Source organism: Siniperca chuatsi, linkage group LG11 (assembly GCF_020085105.1).
Source record: "Siniperca chuatsi isolate FFG_IHB_CAS linkage group LG11, ASM2008510v1, whole genome shotgun sequence".
Lineage (NCBI taxonomy): Eukaryota > Metazoa > Chordata > Actinopteri > Centrarchiformes > Sinipercidae > Siniperca > Siniperca chuatsi.
In genome coordinates, this window is record NC_058052.1 from 18,108,513 (window position 1) to 18,129,149 (window position 20,637).

General features: G+C 43.2%; 1 pseudogene; it reads left to right on the forward strand.

Annotated features, from left to right (window-relative positions):
- The window catches only part of LOC122884551, a 67,462-nt pseudogene that overhangs the window by 27,664 nt on the left and 19,161 nt on the right, over positions 1–20,637 (forward strand).

The following is a 20,637-nucleotide window of genomic DNA, read 5'->3' on the forward strand; positions in this document are numbered from 1 at the left end:
GCGTTTCTCTCTAATTACAGTATGGCTCCACACAGCGCATCTGTGCCTTGACTCCAAATGATACCATTACAAAGTCCCGTATTACGCATTCTCTCAAAACAGTTAATTGCCTCCACAGATAGTGAGATACTTCAGTCAGCTGATTTTTATGGTAATAAATGGACAGACACAAACCTCCCTGGTTCATATTTATGAAATATGAAAAAGGAAAACAACTTCCTTATGAGATGCATGGAGTTAGTTTGGAATATAATCTGGTTGGCTCTGTGATGATTTTGTGTGCTCATGCGTTGAGTTGCTGAGACTTTTAATGAAGTTTGATTTATTCTATGTTATAACCTTGTGAGCAAGTAAGCCATAACATTGTAATTAAAGCAAAAGATGTAGATAGTAGCAACATCAACCTTATGAAAAGGTAAAGGCAAAGCGCTGATGGATTGTACTTTCAGAGGTGGTTGCCATGTAAATACAAGTAGCAACATAATGTGGCCATGCCACAGCTTATTACTGAGAATGTAACTACCTTGTCGCCCTGCCAGTTATTTTCATGTAGTCTAGCACAGGGAGAGAATTATGGACATGACCACAGGTTGACCCTAATACATGTGTATACTCGACACAAATTATGACTCATTAAGTTTGGTGAGGAGCATGATTGGCATGACCTCTGACCTTAGGACGTCAGCTGTGCCCATCCTCCGCTTTGCCCTGCTTTTGACAGCCACCAGTCTGACAGGGCTAGCATCGGCGCTGGCTAATTAATGCACCACTTCAGAGACCCTTTCATTTATGGCTTCTGAAAGGCATTATTAAATTAATTAAACCACCAAGAGTTAGTCATTATGAAATCAGGAGGTTTACATGGATGACAGCGTTTATGAATTAAACATCCCCAAAGTTCCTCGCAGGAGATACCCCGAGCTGTGTGTGGGTACCTAGCACGACAGATGTTTGCCCCCCCCCTTCCTCAAGCTAACCTGTATTGCAAGCGATTTAGGTCTCATTTGGGGGTTTGAAAACTGAAAGCAGGAGAGAAAGAGGTTCAGGATAGCTAATGAGCAGAGAAAGAGAGGGGAAAAGGAGGTCACTAGCTCTGTTCATCTGTAGACAGTACAGATGGTTCTGTATTATACAATACAACAATGGCGTACATCAATTTGTTGATCGCTAATAGATAGCTACTCTCAGATGAATTGCAGACTGGGATCAGTTGTCTGTGGGTTTTAGCTGAGAACTCTACATTTATAGCCTCAAAACATTTAGAACAACTGTGTGCTGTTTTTAACTCATCATGTGATGTGAAAACTACAAATGGTTCACGAGATAAATCCCATAAACTTGGGCTTAGCTGGAGAGCAGAGGGCAGAGATGAGTAGCTCACTCAGGAGCCTTGACGATAGACTCCTTTTCATCTGTGGACTGAGATTCACAGATTATCTCAAGAGGCTCTCTATCTCTGTCCTCGTCTCTATTTCTCTTTTTCTGTTTCTCCACCCTCCCTTTCTCGCCCCTCGATTCAGGAAGTTTGCCAGCTACTGTCTTTGTTTACAATGCCAAGGGAAAATGTCAGAGCCGTTGAGAAAAATATCCTTAGAATCTTTTTTTTTCATCTTCTTAATCTAACAGTTTACTGAACTTGATAAGTGTCCTATCAACATGCTAATCAAATTACTTCGGAACCAAAATTGACAGTTTTCATTAATTATACAAGATTATTCTAATTGCAATTCAAATTTATTCATTCCGAACAGAAGGTATTCAGTAATATTTTACAAAATTTGCATATTAAATGGAGGGAGTTGTGCATTATGCATGGTAATGTATGCAGAGTTTCTTATTTTTAACTTCACGGCCATATGTGGTGTCGTTGTAGGAGCAGGTGAAAAGTCTAAGTGTGTTTAATTTGCTTGACAAACATTCGGCTGGAGCTTGTCAAGGGGAGTATTGTGAATGCCAATCTTTATTCCCTCTTTATTGATTACCCCAAACTCTAAACATCTGGAGGTAAATGGCACTGAGAGAGATGAACTGAATCATGGGATTAGTACCTTCAATGACTGAATCACTATCAATTACTTCAATAGCATAATTCAAGTGTACTGCATAAAAGCTACAGTACCTTGGTTTGAGCCAGGATTAATATTGCAATTTAACGTAACAATGGAAGCATGGGAATGATATGGATGGCGTCCAACTTTTTCACATTGATGTCATAAAGCTAATGCCGTTATCTAAATACGAATGTATTTAATTCCTAATTTAGGCTTTGTTTGTAAAATGAAAAGGCTGAACGCATTAGGCACGTGTTTTAAAAGGTAATGGATTCTGTGAGTAAAACAACCTTATTTATTCACTAAGACGCAAAACCCCCAATTTGCTCTTTGTTTTTATTTCCTAGAGCGGGCAGTGAAGTGCAAACAGCTTACTGGGAAGCTGTTTACTACTGTATATGACAAAGGGTGTGCGTGCATGCATGTGCGTGTGTATATGTGTGTGTGTTTATGGGGAAGGAGGCTGCTCTTCCAGCTCCACAGGCAAGGTCTTGTGTTGTAATGTAAGCGTAATAATTATCAAACAGCATCAGGGGCTCTGGGTATGGGCTTTAACAGGGGGAGAGCATGTTTGATATGTAGAATCAGCCCATAGTGCATCCATAGAGGGTGACTAAATCGCACGGTTCATGGATCACATTAGTATTGCTCTGCATCCACACTCGCACTATAGGTGATTTCCATTTAGACACACATTTCCACATGAAGATAAATATGACTTGAATCGTAATTTCCCTGAAGTAAATATAATACAAATACAACATAATACAGTGTCAGGCCAAGCAGGCTAATAGATTACTAGCGTGTTTTCCATTTGTATGGTAAGTGGTGAACCTAGGTGGTGGTCTGGCGAGTAACAAATTGAATGTTTAATCCATCTCAGTGCAGATTGAGGGTATCAGAAAGATCGGTAGTCATACGAGTTCTCTTGTGACTGGTAGTATATTAGATATTTTTACTCTTTAGGGGTTTGAGGAATGTTGTTGGATTAACAAGAGGTGCAAAGTGGTAGATAAATGCAATTTCTTATCTTTTCTGAAGACGTCTGTTATTTTTCAAATAGGTATTTGGATTTGACATGCAGTATTTCCAGTCACTCAGTGGTGTAATCTCTGATTTTGGATTACAATGACATTAGCTCTGTTTTAGTTAGATATTCACACAATTTATTATGACTGTTAAAGATAGAGTTTTATATTATATTTTATATTATAATACTGAATTATTAACTTTACTCTCTCTCACCAGTTACATATGTGTAAGTCATTGCACTCACTTCATTATGTTTTCTTATTCTTTCAAAGTCTCTCATATGTCAGAGAGATCATTGTGAAGAAACCATGACAAATGTGCAAAAGATATGCTTCCTTAATGTTACCAAACATCCTCTAAGTACATATTTAATTCTTAATAATATATGTTTGCTCTGGCATTTTGGAGAAGCAAGATTAGCGTCAATTGCACAGTATCTCATATAAAGTGTGACAAATTGATATTTTTATATAGCTTAATCTGTTTACTATGATGTTTATGCAAAGAATTATTACAAACTAATTAAAGAAATCACTTTGATATAATTAGTCAGATTTCAGGAAGCTCATTAGTAGTAATTTGCATGAAAAATAAGCCCTGTAGTGGTGCTTAGACCCAGCTATTCGATCTGTGTTTTATCTGGTTACACATCAACCCCCATTGTTTGTTGTTTGAGGCTGTCTGAAGTGGCCCACAATATTTTTAGTCATTGCCCTGAGAAGCGGTGGGGTATCTTTTAACAAATTCCTCCCCTAAAGCAAGTCAACCTGTATGTGGAAGCAGACACACGCCTCTGTGTACATAAGGCAGGAGGAGTGAGCGGCAAAACACTGTCTATTTATCTGTCAGGTTCCTGACAAAGAACTGAGCTGACAAGTAAGGGTTTCCCTCAGCAGAGCAGGGGGGCTTTGTTCACCGTACTTACATGCCCAGTCTATGCCCAGAGACTCATGTTATTTGCAAATCACATTCTTTGAAAACTCACAAACGGGGCGAGACATGCCACGCTATGGGTTTGTCAGCTGCCTTCACAACAGCTAGCTATATCGCTAACAGTGTGCGGTTCGGGAAGGAAGCAGCTTTCTCTTAGCATTTGCCTTGCTGTCACTTTTTCTAACACATGCGATCTGTGTCTTCATGCTTGGGGTCTCTCCTCCCTCAGAGGGTTGCCATCTTCCCTTTGGACTGACAAATAAAACGCCCACACTCCCACTGAAATAAAAAGAGGAAGAAAAAAAAGACACTCCTGGAATTACATCATTCTCTGCTGAAGCAATTCTTCCAGAAAGTGATGTACATATATTTTATTCACATAATTAGATAAAAGTAATGGTTAATGATTTAAAATAAATAAGTTATTTTAAATGCAATATTTTTTCTGTCTTAGGCAGAGGGGTTCAAAATGCTGGTACAAAAACAGGACCTGTTTATTCTCTATACCCTTTTCCCACCACGGACGAAATCCTTCCCTAAACATCCGGACAGAGAAGCACTTGTGTGGCACTGATGTCACAGACCTACCTGGCCTCCCTCTCACAAAAGCTAAGGTATCATTAGCTAGGCTCACACAATGGCCATTCAACCAAGCCACTGCGCTCCTCAGGACTAGGGAACAATGTTATTTTTTGTCTCAGAATTATAAAGACAGAGTTTTGCAGGAAACCTGACAGACAAAACCCTTTAGAGGTAAATGCTCCAGGCGGCTTTTGGGTTTAATCTTTTCCCATTAGCATTTTACCCCCCCCCCTTGCTCACACACAAAGACCATATTTACGGGGTCAAAAGTAAAGGCTCTGAGTCTCTGGAGACAGCTTTTTGTGTAGATCTTTACTATATATTGACAACACTTTTTGCTTTTATTTTTTTTATTTTCTACGAATATATTTCATATGTGCTACTGAATAATGTACCTAAATCTTAAACAGGTATATTTGTTTGTGGTGGTAAATAGATTTTTTTCACAACAGAAAAACAAAACAGAACAACATGCTCCTTCAACCATAGCCAAATATTGTGAGAAATCACACATGCAAGCATATTAAAAATTATTAACCCACAATGCAGGGCTTTATATAATAGAATAGTTATATTGTCAACACTGAAACAGCTATGCTAAGGGTTCATATGTGCTACCTTTGTGTGTGCGTGTTTGGGTGCATGTGTGCTTACGTGTGTGTGTGAGTGTGTGTGCACATTCACTTATGCTTGTGTGTGCATGTGTGTGCGTGTGTGTATGTGTGTGTGACTCCATGTGTGTGATTCATTCCAGGGCAGTTTTAGTCCTTATAAAATATTCATTTTGGTTGTGCAGGGCCCTGTAATTGCCATCTCTCACCCTGAATTATTTATACCTCGCACAGACTGACAAAGCTTTGCCATACGGCCCCAGATGAATCAGAAAGCAGCCATCTCTGCTGCCAACAGCACTGGGCTTTCACACAAATATGGCAGCCACGTCTCTCTGCCTGGCCTCTCTTAATTTGACATTTTCTTTTTCCCCCTGCCTTTGTCCTAGGTGCACAGAAAGGTTACCTGTTAGCTTTAAGCACCGACCCGCTCTCTGTCTCTCTGTCTCTATCCCCCCTGCCTACATGACAGTCCACAGTGGGTGTTTTTTTTTCTTCTGAGAACGTGTTAATGTGGTGGCGATGTCAGAGTGGCTGCCTCACGTTTCATGATGACTGACCAGTCCTGACAGCCACTTTAGATGTATGTATTATACATTACTAATAATATGATGTAGAAATACACTCGCATACATTTGAGCATGCATGGACAGACAGCAAAACTACTGACTCACTGACCTATATATAACACACGCACACATACACACACACATACACACACACACGGCAATAAGCCCCCACTGTCCTACTGGATCCAGCATGGCTGCTGGTAAACAGTCAAAGCCCCCCTGCTGGCCATGCCTGTACAGCTGCGTTCCTCTGCGTCTTGCCTGGGTCTGATCACTCCAAGGTGCCACAGGAGAGAGACGGCGCTGTATGGCTCTCATTGTAGACCGGCTGTGGGGCCTTCCAGAACCCCACGTCCAACACCCTAAATACTACTATTCACACAGGCCAGTTACTCCAACATATGCTTATCTTCCATCTCACTAGTGCAGGGAGGTGCTGACTGGTATTTCCTCAAGGCCCCGAGCTCCAATGCTGACCAGTAATCAAAGCACCATATTTCTCCTCCCGTGCAAAAAGAACCTGGAGATACCTCTCTGCCGTCCAGCTGGCGAGCAGAGTAAATATTCTTGAGAACTGCATTGTTGATGTACGTGATTATTTTTGTAATATCAGCAACCTCATGACCAACATTGTTAAGACTGTCATAGTCATTATCAGTAATTATCTTCACATGGTTTTTATAGTGCTTCTGATGATTCAATAATATTTATGAATTCCAGTTTGGATGTAGATGACGTTGGCTCTATAGCGGCAACCAGTGTTTGATTTGGTTTTACAAAAGAGCCACGCAAGACAAAACTACGCAGAATTATTTATGTTTTGTGTCTTATTATATTGTGTTCAAAGTCCTGGTAGAGAAAAGGCGTATTCAGAGTAAAACAAAGAACAGTGTGCAACAGTACACAGCCTCAGCGGTATCTTGATGTGAGGGGATGGGAGAGGCAGAGAGAAAGCTTGGGGCTAAACATGCAGTATGTGGCGGGCTGGAGCTAAAAGCTGCATAAAGCACACAGCCTTAGTCCACTGTTAGCAAGTGATGGATAGTTAGTAGGAGCTCCGAGTCTTCATCTAATCTGTTACAGTAAACCTGTGCCAAAGCCTGAAGGGAATCAGTGGGGGCTTGCTACGAGTAGGTTTGACGTGAAACCATTTGTGAAGACGAGCGATTCTCTTAAGTAAGAAACTAACAGTGTCCGAAAGAGAGAGAGAGAAGGAGAGAGCTAGAGAGTGAGCGAGACAGGAGGTGAGGAGAATGAGTGAAAGTACGAGACAGAGAGAAGGAGGAAGAGATACCATAATGAGTCCTGTAGCCATGGAGTAAATGAAGAGGGATTGACAGAGTGAGGGATCCTCAAGTGAAATAATGTCAATGCCACTCTGCCCATTAGAGAGAAAGGGGGATGGTGGAGGAGAGGGTAAAGAGGGATGAATGGAGGGACACAGCTACATCTCAGGGTGCAGAGGAAGCACATAAATTATTTGTGACATCCCCGCAACACACACACCACTAACAAAAATATGAAATATGAAACAACAAAATGAACTGACAATAGCATCTGAAAAAATAAAGAAATAAAAAACAAAAAAAGGCCTTGGAAATACCCAATAAATTCTCTGAGACATGTAGTTGGGATATTTGATGTCGAACAATAATAATCACAGTGACATCTGCCTTGCTGCTCTCGGAGGAGATGGGCAGAGCCTGTGAGTGGAAGGGGTTAATCTCCCAAACCCAATAAGGTTGGATAGTGAGGCACTTGTTCCCTGATAAAGAAGTGATAGGATCTGTGGGTCTGGTCCCTCGGCGCTTGTACAGGGGTAGAGCAAATATTGTTAATGTGCTGTGGTTTACTTCAGCTAAGGCGAGAAAAACAGCTCTGCTTGACGAGAAAAGACAGCGGCAAACCAGAATACGACAGAAATGGCCACGCAGCTCGGCTCGGCCTCCCAGGGACTTAACTGGCAAATATATCCAAGACCACTCAGTTGCATAAATAAGTGTTCGGGAAGATTAAGATCTATAAGTGTCTCTATTTCTCGTTTTACCTGCTCCGCCTTGTCACTACAGGGATCTGAATGCAGTTCACTGGAGTGCCTAATAACTGGAGCAGTAGGTAGGGAAGGCAGGAGGCTTGACATTAAGACCCTGGCGTTTTGGAAATCCGATACGCTATTGACCCGTGTACTACTATCTCAGCGTAGAGATCTGGTGTCAGCAGATTGTAGTCTGGTGTAGGGAGCCGTTTCTTACAGGGCTCCTGTAACAGGGGCCCATTGAGTCTGGGAGACAGCTGGGGCCTGATGGGCTGGAGCTGGGTGGCGATCGATACTCACCGCCCTGCAACGGATGACCTCACTGTCATGGCTGCCGGCTGTGGACACTGCATGCTAGTCATTAGTGCCAGGGCACCAATCAGGAGCTTAGAGTTGTCAATACCTGACTCTTACAGATACTGTGGCCATCTGTCAGTGTATTGTGTAACGGCCTAAACAAATACGAGGAAGCTCTTTTGTACAATAAGAACAAGGTGTACTATTGAAGAAAAAAAACATACTCTCATGTATGTGATTTAAAAAACAAGCAAATGAAAATAATTTCAAATAGCTCAGACTTAACTTAATTTTTTTTTACATTTTACAATATTTATATTATTTTTAATGACTTAAAATAATACAAATCTGAAAATGAATGGATAAAAAAATGAATGAAATTGACAAGACAGCTAGCCTCCACTGTCGATGCAGCCTTCTTAATAATACAACATTATCCTTATTTGTCCTCTTCACTCAAATCAAAGGGATGGACATTTATGCATGAGTGACATCAACCCTGCAATTAAGTTGGCCATTTAAATGAGAGAAGGCCTTCCTCACCTCGTCTGTTTGTTTTTTTCCCTTCTCTCTTCTTTTTTCCCCCCTATTCCCTCTCTCTGTTTGATGATGGGAGAGGGTGAGCTAGAATTAGGGCGATGGGTCTTCCTTTGAGTGTCAGCCTAAAATGATCAGAGTAAAGATAAGAGGGTCTAGCAGCCCTCAAATCAGTCAAAGTGCCAAAGTCGGCCTTTTTCTCCTCAATTACTGGGTCTGTGAAGCCAGGGAGTGGAAGGCGCCGAGCCTGCTGCATTACTAAAGAGACAATCTATTTCCCCTTTGACCAGAGGGAGAGAAATCATTATGGCATGATTAGTAGCTTCAGCAGTGGGTGAGCATGGAGGTACTACAGGAGAATCGTATTAATTGCCTTAGACCAAGGCATGAGCAGGATTGTTTTAACGTTGATTTGTGGACCTGTATGACTAGCTGTCGAAGATAAAAGCTGATGTCAGGTCTTAGTTATACTGGCAGACTTCGGGCATGCAGACAGAGAGGGTTGATGTCAAAATGAGCTTCCGTAGCTGCCCTGGAAGTCTTTCTCTATATGCCTGTCGATGTCTTTCTCTTTGTCTTTCTTCACACTTCATAGTTTTCCTTTACGCCTCCCACTATCCATCCCTCCACTCCCCCTTCCCTCAGATGGACTACACCCCACCCCTTCCCGCACTCCCTTTCTCTCTCTCCTCCAACTGATAGCTGCCTTGGCCGATTATTTCATCCAGTGCGGTCCACTGAGAGCCTCCTCTCCCAGCTTTGGAAGAGCTTTAATTAGCCATGTTAATATCCCCTTCATTGGCCTTAATATCACTCAACACCTTCCTCCATCTCAGCGGCCACCAGGGTCCCCCTGTCCTGTCAGAACAGCTGATTATTGAGAAGGATAGCTTTAATCAAACCTAATTGCAGTTCATTCTTTCTCTCTATCCCCCTTTGCCCTCCATTGCCAACATCTAATGGCAGCGACGACTTGATATCCCATTAAAAAACAATTAAACAACCTCCTTTTGTCTCCGTGTGTGCCAAAACACCAGCACAAACTTCTGTAGATATTTAAGAAGTAAAAGAGAGAGAGAGGGGCCTTGTCTTAATTGCTCTCCTTTTCACCAAGGACCAATTTGCACTGTGCTCATGGAGAATCTTAACCAACTCAAATGTAATGGATGCTATAGCACTGCCACTTCTGTGGACTATGAAAATTAAGCTTATCTTTTTAGCTGAGAAATTGTGCTTAATTGCCTTCATAACAGTAAACATAAAGGAGCTACTTTATGATAGCGTGGGCACTCAATTTCTTGTGTTTATTGTTTCTTAACTTTTGGTTTCGCTGTAGTAGAAGCAGTATGTAAAAGCATTAAAGTATCCAAGAAAAGAGACAAGACTAACTCTGAAAGTATTGTGTTTCTTTTATGAAGTCAATGCATTGCCTAGGAAATGTATTCTATCTCTTGCTCAGATATAAATCGTCCACCAACGGGTGATGCATGTACATGCACATGCTCACACACACACACACACATACGCGTGAACATGTGTGCGCACGCACACACAAACACGCACACTGGCCTTACCCAATCTGTATGAGAGGCGACAGACAAATAAAAGTCGTATTTCAGGTCTGCTTTCCGCAGATGTCTGCTGCTCTACATTATGACTCTTTGGGGAAATAAAAACAGGGTCAGGGAATTAGAGTACATAATGGTCATTTTGATGATCAGCCAACAGATGCAACCCGAAAACACAGTGAACACAATCAAGCGAAATGCACTAATGACAAGTCAGGTTTTTTATGGCCTCACCACACACCGACAGGCAATCAGCATTCTGGCATGGGTTAAAACGTCTTTTATTGATGTCCAAGCCAAAGCTCCTTGGATGTGGAGTGAAAATATTTTCTCACCTCTCCTCTCCCTCCTGGGCCCTCAGAGAAGCACAAGGTATAGGAGTCTATCGAAGAACGCTTCTAAATGACCAGTGCATGTGTTAATGTGGCCAGGGTTAGAAGGGTCATTTCAGACTCTGATTTATGGCCTGGCCAGGATCCCACTGGGCGAACGAGAAGTCTTAAGTGTTGTGAAAGCGTCCTCATAGGCCACACAAGCCACTGTATTTAGCTGAATGAAATGGCCATGCAATCTATGGTGCAATCTATGGTAATCCAATGAGCCGCTGTGATTCTGTGGGCCAAGGTAGTATTACAATGGAAACCACAGTATTGCATATAGTAATGCAAGTGCAATGTGATGAAAAATAAATATCACTGCATGGTATTTATAATGAATCGGAGAAAGCAAAGGCACAATCAGTCATGATTCTGTGGGGAGAATTTGCAAAAACAACAAGTCAATTTCATTGTTTATTACACAATAGGCTACATCTGAGACAATTTTTCTCATTGGCCTCGTTGTTAATCTTACTCTTTTTAACTATTTTATGTCTGTGAGGCCACATCCGATATTCATCTCTCAATACGAGGCTTTACCAATAAATTCAGCAAGATCTGAGAGAAAGCAGGAGAGGAAGGCAGTGTACAAACTAACCAAGCCCAGATCTCACTCAGACGTGACATTTGTTCAGAGACGATTAGCCAGGTTGTAATTTGTGGCATAATTGCCTCACCCACCCACAAGTGTATGGGTGTGTGTGTGTATGCGTTGTGTGTCTGTGTGTGTGTGGCATACGGTGGTCCCAGGAGTGTCCGCCTAATTGCCTGACAGGACTATAAGTTTTGTGGCGCGCTCTCACCTTGTTAGGTCCTTTATCCCTGATGCTCTTCAAACAAGACCTGGTCACAGGTGGGCCTCATTTGCTTCCCTATTGAACAGGAGAACTTTAATTGCACAGGGGGTGTCCTGGGATTAAAGAGGTGGGTGGAATATCAAGTGACTTTCTGTATGTTAGTGGCAGATGGGTGTTGGGAAAGACCCATGAACTCAGGTGAGGGGATGAGATGACAAAGAGACTGATGCTCTTGATTTTGAGGGAATGATAAATACAGCGACTTCCTTGTGTAAAGTCACATTTGTTTCTGACTGACTGGATGAATGGATTAGACGTGGGAGTGTTTGATAATTCTTACTTAAATATTCCACAACTTTGTCATTTAGTAATTTAGCTTAAAAGGTGTAATTAATAGTTTTTGCTTTTGTTTTGTGCTCTCTTTCAGATTCTTCCTAAAGTTCTTCCTCAAGTGCAATCAGAACTGTCTGAAGAATGCAGGGAATCCACGAGACATGCGCAGATTCCAGGTGACTGAAATCTATATCACACATATGCTCTGTCTATTTCTGTCTCTGTCTCTCAATGTCTGTCTCTCTTTTTGCAGACACACACACAGGTGTACAAATGCACAATCACACTACACTAAGTCCCATCGACACACAATCACATATGAATACAATTCTATTATTGGCACTGAAGGAGGCAAAAACCAGGCAAAGAGTGAGGGATTTCATGTCCTGTGCGCTCTGGACAGAATATTTATTAGGAAATACCATCTGACACAAATAAGGATATAGGATTTAAGAGTGCCATCAATTGTGTTTCTGACAGGCTTCTGAGCCTCAGCGCAGAGGGGAGGACGATCCAACCACATGTAACAACAGTGTTAACTCAGGATCTGTCTGGCAGCGGAAACGCATACCTTCTTATACACACATATGCGCAAGCATGCAGACACACACACACATATGGATGCATGCCCATACACGCTAGGAGCATATATATTTGCTTTCTCTACATTCCTCTCTCATTCTTACCCACATATGCATACACTTAAACTCACACATATGCAGTTTTCTGTATAGCCAATGAAAACCATCTTAAGCCATCTGAAAACCATCATCATAGTGGACTGACAAAATGCTGCGATTTACACTAAAAGGACATGACCATTGAGTACTTTTACTGCTTCTTTAACCCTCTCGCTTCTAATGTGTCAGGTAGTTGAGCCTTGAAATTATTGACCCCCCTGCTGATCCATTTATCCAGCCATCCATTCGTTCTACCCAGACATTTTCACCACAAACAGCCCACTAGGTCAAGGTGAGACAGTGAGAGTTTAGTGTGATTTGTCCTATCAGGATGGTGACAAACTACAGGAGGGCATCCGTCACTGACAGCACTGTTCTGTGATAAACACACAAGCCAGCATCCTCCAGGAGGAAGCCCAGACATGAAACAGACAAGACAGGGTGTCCCCTCCTGATGTCACCACCATCAGACCTCCCCTGCCTCCTCAAATCTTCCCTCAGGGTGAATGTGGACTGATGCATGACAGCCACCAAGGGCTTTCACCTCTCACAACATGATTTTGGATTATTTTTGCTGATGATCATTCCTTGTCTTCAGTCCAACAGTTAGTATGCCATTTTCCCCTGAATAGATTTCCCAGATGCTCCACCATAGGTGTTTCTCTGGCCAAAGTTGTGTATTCTGCATGCCTTCCACTCCACTTATTACCCCCAAAAACCAGCTGGAGGCCAGAGAGGGCCCAATCCATCATCCTCAGCTTGGCCCAGCTCTGAACCTGCTCACAAGAATGGAGCTCTTTCACTTCCCCTCCTCCCCCTACACCTCCACCCTTCCCAAACCAACCAAAAAAAGCGCCCCCCCTAAATTCCACTGCTACACTGAGGTCACTCACCGGCGAAGCAAACCTGAGAGGGGCTCTCTGTTTCCGGCTCAGAAACACTTTGGCCATTCACATGCGGCTCACTGTTTGGAGATGTGGTAGCCAAAAAACAACAAAAATAAGCATTATGAAATATGGAGTGTGGCTTGGAATCTGATCCTAGTAAAATGTTTGTCAAGTGATGGGATGGAGTACAGTTCAGTTGCTAATGACTCCAGTAATATTTTAAAAGGGAGGCCTTCCGTCCTCAAATAGATGGACAAGCTGATCAATAATTCTGAGCTTCGGCTATGATGACAGTTGGTAGAGTGGGTAAACGGAAATGGTATTTTAGTGATTGAAAAGTCAATTAGCTGTACACAAATGCAAGACACTAAAAAGCAAAAACAAAATGGCTGAGAAGCAGGGTAACTGTAATGCAATATATCCAAAGAGAACAACCACTTCAAGAGGTTTGACAATAGTTATCAATAGCACACAAGCATGTACCTGGACACAACATAATTTAAAAAGCCTGTATGTATACTCTGTACCCTGAGAACATTAGTAAGAATGTATGTAACTATATTTCTTATCATCTTACAGCATGCTATATTACCCTTTTCACCTTTACTCCTCTTGCAGGTTGTCGTATCGACGACCGTCAATGTGGACGGCCATGTCTTGGCTGTCTCTGACAACATGTTCGTACACAACAATTCCAAGCATGGGCGAAGGGCTCGCAGACTCGACCCTTCAGAAGGTACGCCTCCTTATCTGGAGAATGGTAGGCACATTTTTTACATCTTATTATTTGCTACGCTCCTTTTTTCTCACATCCTCCCATTTTACAAATCACACACCTTGTTGCTTCTAGTTCCTTAGAACCTTTTGTTCCCCCATCACTTTCATTTTTGTGCTTTTTTGCCTCCCTCATACCTGTTGTTGTGCCTTGACTGGAAATAGTATGCATTACTTAGTGTATTTATCATTTCCACATCAATAATGAGGATGATAACACTCAGTCTAATTCATGATTTTAAAATGTTATGCTACTTCCAGTCTCCTAATGCACCTACATTTGTCCTAAAAGCCTATGTGAAACATGATCAAATTGCTTAAGAATTTGGCTGTGAGGTCAATTTCCTGTCATTGGGTTCTGCAGATTTAGCTGTGAGAGAGCTGAAACAGGGGAGGAAGGAGAAAGAGAGAAAGGAGGGGAGAGAGGGAAGGGTGGGTTGATGGTGTGTGTGCATGTGTGTGTGTGGGGTGGGGGTGGGGGTGGGGTGGCGGTGGCCTATGAGAAAAACAGAACTTACTGTTTTTCTTCCAACTGATTCCATGTGATAGACTGATTGCCTGCTCAACCAAAAGAGAGAAAAGAAGGACCACCAAACCATGGGAAATCCAAAAAGTAAAATGCACTAAACATAACCTTATGACCCTCATGGCCTCCACTCGCAGATGGGAGCACACACAGCTGAAAGATTGTAAGAAAAAAAGGAGGGAAGTGACTTGGGCCAATTGTGCAAATTGCTTATCTTCAGATTTCAAGAGCCAATTATAGCTGGGCAAACAGTTTATATACACCACTGACTAAAACAACCTTCTCTACACATTAATGGGCATTAATGGTTCTATCACCAAAAGCAAATGTAATGTTTAATACAACAACGACTAATAAAAAAAAAGACTAGACAATTAATATATCTCACTGCTCTCCAGTCCTAGTGGGGGAAAAAGCTAATCTATTTGTTTTTGTCTTTATTAATGACTCCTCTACTGGAGAACAAAATCAAATAATTAAAGTCCTGCCCGGAGCACCAAAGTCATTATGTTCGCTGACGTTCTGTTTGTGTGTTTCACGTTTATGACACGATAGGTGTGGATCGCCTAGCAACCAGTTTCTTAATGAGGGGAGCAATTAAAGAGGTTGAGCCCTTGCCTCCATGTTCCCCCGCTCCCATGGGACCCCATGTGTTGTGTGTGTGTGTCTATGTGTGTGTGTGTGTGTGTGCGCGCTTGTGTTCTTTACAGGTTACCCCAACCCATCCTTTTCTTCCTCTCTTCACCACACTCTTCAAAGCAGCAGAGTGACGCCCCGTAAAGCAAGAAAAGAAGCTATTGTCAACCGCCCAGTTGAACATGTCTTTGTCTAATAACTTTAATACACCTTCCCTCTGCTTAACTGCGTGTGCTCTCACAAGTTGAGATCTATTTATTTTTTTCTCCCTCCCAGGCTCAGCTCCATAACAAACTAATTTAACATGCATCAACAACGATCACTAGCTTTGTTTGAGTCCCCTTTAACAAACAGAGATGTGACACGTGAGAAAAGGAGACCCTGGTCATAAAATGTAATTCCAGCCATGTCCTCCATAGTGCTCTGACAACTAGCAGGCAGACAGGCAGCGTGCTTTAAATTAGCAACACATTCTTCCTCATGAGTTCACTGGGCGAGAAGCTTCAGATATGTGGCTGGCTGACTGACTGTGTGGCTGAAACAGGGAAGCATCCTTCCTCTCAGCTCACACTGCACTTGTAGCGACTGCCTCGCAATGATCAAGAGGTGCTGCCCCCTGTTGGCGCAGAGACGGGATAGCCTGTGGATGACAGACTAAATCTCACCATGTGACATTTTTGTTCACTTGTGTGTACTGTCACACAACAAGCATATTATGCATTCAGACACGAATGTGCTTTGTGGCTGCCTGTCACTCAAACATGTATAGATTCAGGCTCAAAGGTGCATAAACATGCTCACAAATAGCCGAGTCTTTCTCACACAGCATCGCCCCCCACACATACAGACACACATGAACAGCACAGCACCGACACACACAGACTCTGTCTCTCTCTTTTTCTCACTCACACACACACGTTCCTTAGCTCAGTTCCACCATTATAGAGCCCCAGACAATATAGGAGACTCAGCATAGAGCCTGCAGCGCCTGCCTCATTTGCATGCCAAGTGGCTGTAATGCTGTTAGGGTTTATGCAATAAAGACAAGTGAATCCAGACTGCTGGGCCTAAGAGGAAGAAAGAGAGGGAGAAAAGAAGGAAGGGGGTAAAAGGAGAGGAGGAAAGGAGAAAGAGAAGGAGAGACTATGAGAGAGAGAGGCAGAGGGAGAGAGAGAAAGAGTGAGAGAGAGAGAGTCAAAGGGAACAGATGGCCCAGGGAGAGGTAAAAGGTATAATCCCATCAGCTGCACTATCAACCGACCATCTGGACATCCCACAGCACAATTACAACACATTTCAGCAGGCAGAACAAAGGACGGCTTCGCAGGGCCACATCAGACCTGTTTGAGTGTCACAATACTAGAGCTGGGACCTCCTCTGCTCAGATCTCGGATCAGTTTTGACGTCCTCTACGGCTAACCGTAACCAGAGAGGAAAAGATTAGGATGGATCACAGATCGGTTGCCTGGGGTCATTTCGCAGCGAAGTGAATCTTGGAACAAAATGAAGAGGGTATTTTTCTACCCCCAAAAAAAGCCATGACATATGAATTCAAATTGAGTGAATTTCCTCTAGGCCTAAAGTTTGCAAAGACTTAGTGATGCAACACTCAGAGCGGCAGGCTGGCTCTTTGCATCCTCATCCGTCCACTCCTCATGATGCCTATCATCTGCTGAGGGGGCATTGTGCGTGTCTGTCATCAGATCGCCTGCGCTGACTGTGTAATCCACTTCGCCACGGTCCCCATTCAGCACATGCTCCCCTCTCTGTCTGTGCATTGAGACATATGCAAATTTTTAGGCAGAAGGGTGGACGGCTTAGGGCCTCAGTCGCTGCCTCTCCATGGGTCCTTCTGTGTATGGGAGGGGGCACTGGGATTTCCGAGATGGTGTGTCTGTGTTTGTGTGTGTGTGCGTGTGCGTGTGCGTGATTGTGTATGCCTGTCGTAGGTTTCAGGCTGCAGCTGCCCCCCAACAGTCACCGTCACCATCAGGCCCTCTTCTTGCCTCCTCCTCTTTCCTGCCCCCCTCTCTCTCATCCCCAAAGTCAATTTGTTTACAGTAATTTTGAAGGGTGAATTATTTGCTGTAATCGTCCGCACTGATGAAGGTCAGGCCCTTAGAGGGGGCCCAGCATGCCCATAGAGGGTTGGTCCTCTTTCAGACGCTCCGCTTCGCAATTAAGGAAAGCAAATGTCACTCCTCCAGGCCTCACAAATGAAAATCTGTACGAGGTGATTAGCATGAAGTCAACAGCGCCTGTTAAAGTCAGATTCCCTGTAGTACCAATGTGTGTGTGTGCACTTTATGGGCAGGGAGAGAGAGCAAACATGACCTGAACAGACCCAACAGCAAGGCAAACAAAGGGAGATGTCTTGTCTGAGGTGATCCATACAACAATGGCCGACTGTGATTTACTTACTGGATGGAAAGGATAATAGAGGTTTAGAACAAGCTTGTAAAGAAAAAAGGAACTTGCCGAAATAGTTGCTCACATTTTGAGGAGTAGGAAAACATGCACAATTCATAGTGTATTAAAAGATATTGATGGAAACAGATTAAATTTGATATTGCTATTATATGGCTTGCTGTCATGCTATTTCTGTTGTAAACACGGTGTTGTGCTGAACACCATATTAAGGTAATGCATCAAATGACAGTGAATGTGAGGCACCAGATCACTCAAATTAGATTATAATAACAACCCAGACTGTTGATGAATGGCAGAGCTACATAGCAGAAGTCATGCCAGATGAAAAGCATTGTAATAAACAATATGAAATGGATTGAATCGATCACAAAAAGAAAGAAAAAAAACTCAATCTGAATAATTCATGAGTGCATTTCACGTTATGAAACCTGAAACTCCACTCAGTGTGCCTGCATTGTACTGCATATGCAGAACAAAGGTAATGAAATAACATGAACCAGCAAAGCTTTAGCTTGTCATTTCCACTTTAACAGCCTGTATTCTTGACTCATTTAAGATGTGTTCAACTTTGAAATTTTACTGTACATGCGGGTGCATGCTTAATCAATTCTGATAGCTACATTTGCCCTGACACATAATTTGCTCCATCAAATCATTTTCCTGGCGAGCCTGGCGTTTAGCCTTTGTGAAGTGGACCATTTGAAGGGTCTGCTTAACTACACCACTCCAGCGAGCTGATAAATGATTTTGATTCTCATGCCTTAAAGGACAAATCCATCATTTTTTTCCAGGGGCAATTTCCATGATATGTCTTTGTGAGAGAGACATGGAGGGCTGAACGTGGAGGTGATGCAGTAATGTGTCTTTGTGGAAAGAGACATGGGCCTGAGTGTTGAAGCTTAGGTGCTGAATTTGCTCTTCTCTTTGTCTTGGATAAGCAGCCACCCCGTGCATCAAGGCTATCAGCCCTAGTGAGGGATGGACCACTGGAGGAGCCACTGTCATCATCATAGGGGACAACTTCTTTGATGGCCTACAAGTCGTGTTCGGCACCATGCTTGTATGGAGTGAGGTATGATCTTGTATATAGATTTGACTAAAATTCAGTTTAAGTATTAGAAATTCTTTTATTTAGAAAAATCTATGCTACTCAAAACAAACTTTCTAGCCAGTAGTGTTAACTACTAGTGCAGAGGGCTCATTATTTATTTTCTTTTCCTCTGTAATCCAGCTGATAACTCCCCACGCCATCCGAGTCCAGACTCCACCTCGGCACATCCCCGGTGTTGTGGAAGTCACGCTGTCCTACAAGTCCAAGCAGTTCTGCAAAGGTGCCCCTGGGAGATTTGTCTATACTGGTGAGTCAAAACCTTCTCTTCCTCACTCCCTCTCTTTCTACAGGCTATCCACCCCCCCTCCCTCTGTCTGGATAGAGCCCTCAGCCCCAAGTCCAGGCGCTAATAATGAACTAACCAGGGCCCTGCTTGCTGAATGTTAAAATGTGAGAGATCTGCACTGCTAGCGAAAAGGTTTTTCGTGGAGGGGCGCCTACAAGTGCAACTCGATCCCCCTCTGACCTGCCATCATACAAGGGCGCTGCCAAGCTCTGTTAAACTCAAGCTGTCAGGATAACTCATTCTGCCAATTCTCTTTATCTGCCCTGTTGTGAGACAGATAATGCTTTCTGCTAATTTGCTGATTTTGTAAGACGAAATGTGGTTTAATTTTTTTATGAATCAGATTAGAAAAGCAATATCCAGGTTAAGTGCATGAGTGTGTCTGAAGTTATTCTCATGTGTGTTCAATATGAATTCATAGGAGAGAAAGTGTGCAAAGAGACGAGAGAGATGTGTGTGAGAGAGAAAAAGGGTGTGTGTGTCACACTATAAGTAAGGGATCTGATTATCTTGGCTAACAGAAGGAAGTAGTGGTCTTATCTGTCATCATTGGTGAGGAGACAGAGGTTGCGGGGGTCAGAGCCTGTCTGACCTGGAAGCCTCTGCCTGTTCTAACTCTGATGGGCAGAATGAAACGGGGGCGCGTCAAAGCACTCTCACTTCCCCCAGCACCCCTGGGCCTCTAGCACAGCCCTGGCCTTGAGCACAGCAGAATTGCAAAGTGGGGGCTACCCCCCCCCCCCAATCCTGGGGCAGCTGTTTCTCATCAAGTCCCCTCTCTTGCTCCCCAAACCACCACCACCCCCAGCCATCCGTCCCCTTCTCCTCCAACCGTGCAGTCTGGCCCAGCTCTCCTGCATTTAACCTCCCTAGCAGGAGCGGAGCAGAGGCCAACAAGGCACCGGGATAATGAAACAGGAGTGTAGTGTGGCTGCGTAAATGTATGTGTGTCTGTTTGTGTGAGAGTGTGAGAGCGAGTAAGAGGGAGAAAGTGTGTGTGCGTGAGTGTGTGTCTGTGTGTACATGTGTTACTGCACAGCCCTGAGAAGGTGTATAAGTTAAGACATTAATGGCTTCTATAGCACCCTGGTGAAAGTGCCAGGTCCCTTAAGAACAGACCCCATTAGTCACAGAGGCTAAACGGATTGGGATGATTACCATCAGGCTTTACTGGGGAAACGTGTCCCCTTCTCTCTATCTTTGTTGATTTCTCCCCCCCATTCTTCCTCTCTGTCTTCCCTGGGTTCCTACTCACTTCCAGTTAGTATAAAGATACAATTACCCCTGGAGGCAACGGTGGTACAATTGATTAGTGAGCTGAATTAAAAGAGAAAGTCACCAATAGACAGGTCCGGCTCCTCTGCTCTGCTATTCCCTGTGTGGCTCACCCTGATTGTACAAGGGTTGACGCTTGAGAGAATGAAACCGTTAAAGAGAGCAGAATGCATAACACTAGAATGAGGTATCACTGACTCCATATGTACAGTAATTGCTAGGTGAAAGGATGTTAGCTACTTCTCTCAGACATTAAAAAGTGAATGGGCTGATGCATTGAGTGCAAGAGAGCGGATCATGTGTTTAAGAG